The following is an 8,885-nucleotide window of genomic DNA, read 5'->3' as shown; positions in this document are numbered from 1 at the left end:
ATCCTTCCCATTCGCAGATTGCCCATATGTCGCGTTTTCATGTTCCATTATCAAACCGTCCTAGATATCTTGGGCCTCGTTCCTCACCATCCGGTCGCCCCATTGTGGGCATGGCCAACCCAGAATGAGTATGGGGGAAAAAGGCTTCTTAGTGCCCAGAGAGCAAAAAGAGCCAAAAATAAAATAATGATAATAGTCAAATAAACATAATTTAAAACTCTCTTCTTACATAACAAGAAAATATTTACATGAAATTTAAATAAATTGAATCTATTAAATATCTAAAATACTATCAGAAACGTATTTATTCGAATAACGAAGTCTACTAAAAAAAAAAAAACAATTAATTATAACAAGTTTGTAAGCAATTTTCTATTGTAATTCATCTCCTGTGTTACGAGTTGTTTTGTACCAAGGTCCTTGGTTTTGTACTGCACAAGCTCCTATAAACGTCACAAACATGTGACAATGACGTCACGAACTATGCTGTTGTAGAAGAAAGAGAAATTAAAACAGAAGGTAAACAATAAATCTTATTCCTTATATATGACCGATGATCTCAAATAATATTAAATCAAAGTAGAATTGTTTAGAAAATATTTATTTATTTATTTTTAATATATATGTGCAAACAATCAACCATTGTATGATGAAGTGTGTTAATGGACCAATCATTACTAGTGAATTGTGGATAACTTTTTTAATCACAGATTAAATCATTCTAAAAAATATTAATAAGCTTTTATTATACTATAGGGAAGTAAATTTGGGGACAGAAGAACAATGAGATTTTGCTGCTATTAATGCAACAATTTGAATTCTTCAAAAACTGATAATTATTTTGAAATTTTTATCTACAAATAGTTTGGTTGTGAATCAAGCATTTAACATTTAATACTGAAATTTTAAAAGAATTCAGTAATTACACAATGTTATTTTTTTCTTTCTTTCTTAGCATTTGTGAATTTTACTGAAATAACCAAATATTGTAACAATAAATGAAAAAAAGGTTTTATTTAGTAAGAAAATCAACACTTTACATAAAGTTCTTTTCAATGTGGATTTAAAAATTATTTACAGAATTGCAGATAATAGTTCTGTAGAATGTGCACTTTCAAAAATATTTACAAATTTTATAGGGGAGCTGGCCAAATTCTTGAGCTTCTTTTCACTCTGTTCCTCTCCGTTGTGTACAATGATGTACTTTTGACAAATCTTGTGTACTTGTATATACAATAGTTCATGAACCCTCCTGACATTGAAGAAAAGACAAAAAAATTCTTCAGATATTTTCTAACTGATAATTTACCCATATGACCATAAGTAGACTCAAGAACAAATTTGTATGTTACTTATACTACTAAAAAAAGTTTACCTTGACCCTCTTCTTCTTCTTCATTGTGTAGGATGATGTACTTTTTGCAATCCCCTCTCTCTCTCTTAAACTGTGCATATAATTTAAGACCCCTAGCCTATATTTTTAGTTTGTAAACCTAAACAATATTACAAAAACAAAAATATATATATATACATTTAAGAAATACAATTTGCTAAAATTAGTACTAAAAATATTTTAAAGTAAATTATGAATATTGTACTTATGTGGTCTTTAGTATATTTTACAATTTTCTCATTTGAATTATTTGACTATGTTTAATGCTTTTAAATTCTTTGTTGCAATGAAAATAAATATTTTTTTTGATAGTATTATTGAGCTTCTAACTTATTTAAAGAAACAAAAAGTATTTGTAATTTCATTTAAAATATGTTTTTGTTCATATTTTCACAAATGAAATGTTTTCATAAATGTCCTTCAACAAAGACTACAAAAACAAAAGGAAACAAATTAATATATCATATGATAAATATTTAAAAATTCATAATAATTAAACAGAAAATTGAATTACTTATATTAGGACAATTGTATTCAACTAGCCAACCTTAAATAATTCAGAAAATTAAAAAGTATTTAAATACATTAGAGTATCAATTATCTAAAATAATCAAGGTGGATAATTTCAGATAACTGACACACTTGGTAGAGAAAGAATGAAAAGTTACATACTTTAAATAAAGCAAAAATATTAATTTTTAATTCTATTACAATAGTAAAAAAAAATTAAGGCATAGCTTTAATACAAACAAATGATAAGAAATTAAAAATAAGCATTAATCTTTCATTGCAATCTACAACATGCTGACGAAACTTTGAATTCAAAGTAAAAAATACATAATAAATAAAATTAATATTAAAGTATAGTACTCATGAAAAACTTATTTCAAAACAAAATACTGTAATAAATAAGTCATTTATTTTGCTTTTTTTAATAGCTTTTTTTAATGCTGCTGAATTCTTTAATTGTCATGAAAGTTAAAAACTCTGCTTCATGTTGCATTTCTAACCATGTTAGTGTTGTTTCTAATGCATCAAATGCTTCATTACATGTAGGCAGAGTGAAGTGCTTGATGCTTTAGAAACCTGTGACTCATTAATTGTGCTTTTCTATTTGTACTGTAACTGTAACAAAACAATAATAAAAAATTTGCTTTATTGGTGATTGTTCAAATAACAGGATTTTCTCATGCACTTTTGGGCAATTAAACCCAAAATCAGGGGAGACACAAGTGAATCATCACAAAAAGTTGACCAATCTTGTTTTGTATTTTGTCTCTTTCTACTCTGTGAGCACTAAGAGAGCCTTTTTAGCCACTAGAGGACTCCTTATAGCCAAGCCAGATTGCAAAACTAAAAAAAATATTCATTAATAAAACAACCAGCAAATTTTTAATTCACCCAAAACAAAAATTAGAACTTATTGCCCTTAAAAAACAATAAAAGCCCACAAGGAGGTGATATTGCCTAGGTTGAGAAACTCTGTTCTAGAGCAATACTCACCTCAGCCATCTGTCCATCCAATCATTTTAGTCATGAAAAAACATTTTGCTTCAGATTAACAAATTTGTTGATAGTTTGGCAAAAAAATAAGACTTTTTGGTAAAAAATGCTTACAATTTATATTTGTCTATTTGTTTTTTGAAATATTTCTTAATACGTAGACTACTTTTAGTATGAAATATTAATTAACCAAAATTATGAAATTTTTTCGAGATCTTTATTATTTTATCTTAAAAGTATATTTTCCTGAATATCAATAGAAAAGATTTTATTTTGATATGTGAAATTTCTCATTTTTTGAAGAAAATGTTATTTTTTTAATTGCAGATATTTATATTTCATCAATGAGTGAATCAAATAAAATATTTAAATATATGTTGAAGTTTTCAGATTATTTCAAATTATTTTATTTTTCACATTATTATGTTTTATTGAATTGCAATTAGGTAATTTTACTACAGTACAATAATTTTTCTTGTAAGCTTTTATTCATTTGTTTAATTTTGTTTTTGTATACATTATGTAATACAGGGTGTCCTATTTGGAGTTGACCCTTTAAAATTGTGAATTACAGTGGGTGATCAGTTAATGAACAGTTCAGACTGCAAACAATGAACACTGGCAAAAGATTTTTATGTTCGGACAACAAACATGTTTGGATAAACACAGAACAAACAAAAGAAGAAGTAATGTAAAATAATGAATACTGATTGGTCTTCTCTTGTCTCCAGGTGATAATTCAAAACCTTTTGGAGATCAGGAGACATCAACATTGACACTCAACTCAATATTTATCAGATATTCCTCCGAACTTTGAAACTCTCCCTTGTAATTCCTTTTGTTTACCTTTCTGACAGAAAGAATTTTTTATAGTCTTCATGAGACTGTTGGGCACTCGTTAAGTTTTGTGTTAGTTTTTATTTTCGACAGGTGGGAGTTTACTGTCCCATTGGATATTCATTAATGTTTTAACACCAAATTTTGAATTCCATCCAGGCCTCACATTTACATAATTTTTTGTGTGCTAGTTGATTTCTGTTTTCTGAATTTTTGTAAGTGCTTTCCTGAACTTTTTATTTAAAAAAAAACTGATAATATTATGGAATCTAAAAAGAGTGGAGTGCCAAGAACTGTGCTCACCATAGAAACCAAGCAAGAGTTAATAGCCAAGGTAGAGAGTGGGAACAAGATGTTTCTAGGCAGTGTGGTTTGAACAGGTCTACAGTAGATACAATCTTAGCTAAGAAAGATATAATCAAGAAGACTCAATGTGGTGATTTCTTATAACCGCGAACGAATCAAAAACAGGGCGAGACGAAAGTAACAAGAACATTTATTAACTCATACACATCCAACTTGGATCTTACACGAAAAAGCGCCTCCTATCGTGAACAATTGACAAATATGATTAACCCTAACACTCCTCCTTAATCATATTACAGCGTAACCTTTCGAATATTACACGATTCAAAGGTTTTGTTAATATGTCAGCAAGCTGATCGACGCTTTTAATATGTTGCAGTTCAACAGTCGTGCCAATATGCTGCTGAATAAATTTTCTCTGAATCTCAATATGCTTTTTACCCTTGGTTATCTTTCCTTGGTGAGCGTTTTTAAGCATGTGAATTGCCGACTGATTGTCGACAAGTAACGGGGTGGGTTTATCATTCTTTAATAATCTCAGTTCAATTCCTATTCTTCGTACCCAGCAGATATCGTCGATAGATAAAACTGCTGCACGGTACTCGGCTTCAGCTGTTGAGTTCGCCACGAGACGCTGCTTTCTTGAATACCATACAATTGGACCTCCTCTCATGATAAGAACTCCACTTGTGGAATGTAGACTATTGGCGTCTCCTCCGTAATCCGCATCTGTATATGCTATCAATTTCGGATCTCGGTTAAAAAATATTCCAAAATGTGTAGTTCCTCTCAAATACTGAAAAATTCTTTTAATCATCTTCCAGTGACTTTTCATGGGTCGATTACTGAATCTGCTCAGATAATTGACGGCGTAGCTTATATCTGGGCGGGAAATTGTTGCTAAATAAAGTAAGCTTCCGACGGCTTCAAGGTAACGATTTTGTTTTTCTAGTGGTTGGTCATTGACAAGATTTTCAGAATTCGTTTTCATTCCTGGCTCCATCGGTGTATTCACGGCGTTCACTTGATCATACCCAAATCGTTTTAATATTCTTTCTGTGTAATCAGGTTGACTCACAAAAATTCCCTCAGACGACACTTTGATCTTCATACCTAAGTATGTCATGTGTGATTGTAAAGTCCTTTTATAAGTAATTTCAAACTTGTCATTCAGTAACTTCAGAATCTTGAAAATGTCCTTCTCATTTTGGGCGGCAATGAACCCGTCGTCTACAACTAATATTATTATCACACTTCTGTCGTTGTTATAATAAACGCACGGGTCGTCGTCGGTATTAGCGAATCCTATCGTGAGAAAAAAGTCAGAGATTTCGTCGTTCCAATCTTTGGCGGCTTGCTTTAAACCGTACAGACTCTTTTCAAGCTTGCAAACTTTTTCTGTCCCATCAGAGAATCCTTCCGGCTGGTTCATATATATCTCTTCTTTGAGATTGGCATGTAGGTAAGCTGTCTTGACATCAAAAACTGTTACTTTCATTTTACTGGATGCTGCATGACTGAGCACGAGTCTGATAGATGCATGTCTGGCCACGGGACTGAAGGTGTCTGAATAATCGATGCCTTGTCTTTGCTCGAATCCTCTCACAACAAGTCTGGCTTTCATCCTGCCGTCCTGCTTACGACGTAACACCCATCTGCATGTAAGAGGTTTTGCATATTTTGGAGGTTCCACCAAGCTCCAAGTCTTCAGTTTGATCAGGCTGTCGTACTCGTTCTGCATAGCCTTATACCATCCTCTGTCCTTCAAAGCCTCCTTAACTGAAATATCCTCGGTTTCTCCTATCATGGCATAGTTGTGAATAAGTCCCATCTCATAATCGTTGAATCTGGTTGGAGCCTTTAGTTTTTGGCGATCTCGTAAACTTCGTTGAGTTTCCTCTGGCGGTTGTGGTCTTTCATTGGTTTCTTCTAGAGTGATGTATCGTGAATGATTCTGTAAACATCTATCATCCGAATCCTCCACGGTTTCGTCTTCAGTTTCAGGCTCTTCTATCTTCTCTCCTGTTCCTTTTTCTTTCATGCAGGTCTCGACTTTGGCAGTGCTTCCTTTAGTTTCAGACTTTTCATTGAAAATCACATTGTCAGAGCAGACAACCTCCTTTTCATCTGGCAAGTAGATTCTATAACAGGGTGAATTGAGATCATATTTGACGAAGATTCCTTTCATAGACTTTCTCTCCATCTTTCTCCTTTTATGATCCTCAATCAACACGTAACACTCACAGCCAAAACTTTTTAATTTTGAGATGTTTACCATACGTCCAAACCAAAGTTCGGCAGGGCTTTTGTCATCTACAGAGCTCTTTCCTGTTTGATTAATGGTGAATACAGCGTAGTTAATAGCTTCAGCCCAAAGATTCTCGTTTAAATTCCTGGCATGTAAAACAGATCAAGCTGACTCTACTATGGTGCGCATCTCCCTTTCTATTCGTCCATTGTGCTGCGGTGTATATGTGTTTGTTCTGGTATGTAAAACTCCAAGCTCCTCCAATAACTCTCTGGTAGTCGAATTTTTGATTTCTGTCCCGTTGTCAGACCTTAGGCTTTTCACTTTTCTTCCAAATTGATTTTCAACTAGTTTCATGTATTTATCCAATGCTGCAGGGGCTTCGTCCTTGGTTCGTAAAAAATAAACAGTTCTAAAATGAGAAAAGTCGTCCTTGAATAAGAGAAAATATCTTGCTTTTCCCAGAGATAAGGTATCCATTTCACCTAAGTCAACATGTATCAGATCCAATACTTCCTTCGCTACCTTGTTATTTCTTGGGTGAGAGATACACAGTGCGGCAATTAAATTCCGGGACTGAAGCTATATCTCAGCAACCAGTAGCAACATCTGTTTAAATTTTATGTCATATGAAGTTTGGACATATATGAACATAACCTAAAACTTTTATTTAAATCGGTTGACATTTATCATTGTTTTTGATATTTTGTTTATCAGTTTATTTTGTTACATGTCGGAAAACAATAATGGAACAACGTGCTGTTATTAAATTTCACGCTAAACTTGGCACAAGTGCCACAGAAACGTTCAAAATGATGCAAAAAGTGTATAGAAGTGAGTGTTTATCACGGTCAAAGACTTTTGAGTGGCACAAGCAATTTTTGGAAGGCAGACAATCACTGGAGGACGACAAATGTGTGGGAAGGCCAATAACAATTCGAACAGCAGATTCGATTCAAAAAGTGCAAGAATTTGTATCCAACGATCGCAATGCAACACTGAGAATGATGGAACAGGCATTAAACATTAACAAAGAGACAATACGACAAATTCTTAAAGAAGATCTGGGCAAAACAAAGGTCTGTGCTAAATTTGTTCCGCACACACTAACCAAAGAGCAAAAATTGATGAGACTAGAACATTCCAGAGAGATTGTACGAGCAGCGAATAACAGCTCAACCTTCCTCAAATCAATTGTTACTGATGACGAGACCTGGTGTTTTCAATATGACCCACAAACAAAACGACAAAGTGCCGAATGGAAGTCAAAATCATCACTTCAAGCCAAGAAAACACGAAAAGTTCCATCAAAAATCAAGACGATGTTCATTGTTTTCTTCGATAGCAAAGGCATCATCCACCGTGAGTTCGTCCCACAGGGTCAAACAGTTACTGTTGCTTTCTACTTGGGAGTTTTACAACGATTAATGAGAAGAATTCGTCGAATTCGACCAGAATATCGCAATTCTGATGACTGGTGTTTGTTACACGATAGTGCACCGAGTTACACATCATTGATTGTTCGTCAATTTTTGGCACGAAATCAAGTCTGTGTGTTGAATCATTCGCCGTATTCCCCCGATTTAGCACCATGTGACTTCTCTTTATTTCCAAAAATGAAAATGAAGTTGAAAGGATGCATTTTTAATGATATTGAAACCATCCAAAGAGAGTCTACGCGCATATTAGAGGCAATACCGAAAATTGAGCTTGAGCAGGCATTTGAATCACTATTGAATCGCTGTAAAAAGTGTATTGAAGCAGGAGGAGAGTATTTTGAATAATTTAATAAAAGGATTTGAATAAAATTGTTTTGTTTCATTTTTATAGATCCAGTCCCGGAATATAATTGCCGCACTGTGTATGATGTTGTTTGCCGTAGACACAGCCAATACAAACGTTGTTGTCCCAGTCATCAATATATCTTATATTGTTTCTGTCCAAAATACTCTTGCAGTACTTCACATTCTGATGTGCCAGTCTTTCGTGCCAGACTTTGATTGAGTTGGCCATCATGCACCTTCCTGTGACCTCTCTGCGGAACATCATTTGATATAATCCTTCGAGTCGTTGTGCTACTGCTATTTGCTCCTTTCTATCAGCCGTTTCGATAACTGACGTGTTGGCATTGGCAATCTGAATAAACCCTTTATCCAACATTTGGGTAACCGAAAATAGATTGAATGATATATTAGGAACATATAAAATGTCTTTCACGGTTGCTGGATACCATTCCCTTCCATTAAAGGCCTCGAGTTCGACATCACCTACTCCGATTCCATTGATTTCTGTGTTGTCTCCGAGTATCACTTTCGTATACTCCTCCAGCGCTTTGTAGTTTGTCAGCCATTCTTTCCTGAAGGTCATGTGCTGTGTGGCAGCACTATCTTGATACCAAGTATCCTGTCGGTTTCATCTTGAGTTCTTGTCATTTATTTTCGTAGACGTCAATCCTACAGTGACAAGAGTTTGTCGTCGTCCTTTGGTCTTATCTCCTTTGTTTGATTCGTCTGACTTCTCATTTTTACATTCCCTTGCAAAATGGCCCTTTTGATTGCAGTTGTTACAATTGTAGGTTTTCCTGCAATATTCGAAATA

At 33.9% G+C, this 8,885-nt stretch overlaps 1 protein-coding gene across 2 annotated transcripts in view; it reads left to right on the top strand.

The window, feature by feature from the left end:
- The first annotated feature begins 423 nt into the window (after nt 1-423).
- The window catches only part of LOC136988254 (protein Loquacious-like), a 49,075-nt gene continuing 40,613 nt past the window's right edge, over nt 424-8,885 (top strand). For both annotated transcript variants that reach the window (XM_067286112.1, XM_067286111.1), the window contains exon 1: nt 424-519. The gene's annotated coding sequence lies outside the window, so the exon portion shown is untranslated. The remainder of the gene's footprint in view (nt 520-8,885) is intronic.

The sequence above is a fragment of the Centruroides vittatus genome, unplaced genomic scaffold (assembly GCF_030686945.1).
Source record: "Centruroides vittatus isolate TY-2023 unplaced genomic scaffold, ASM3068694v2 scaffold_324, whole genome shotgun sequence".
Classification (NCBI taxonomy): Eukaryota; Metazoa; Arthropoda; class Arachnida; order Scorpiones; family Buthidae; genus Centruroides; species Centruroides vittatus.
The sequence above is the reverse complement of the archived record's forward strand: the minus strand, read 5'-3'. Positions and strand labels throughout refer to the sequence as shown.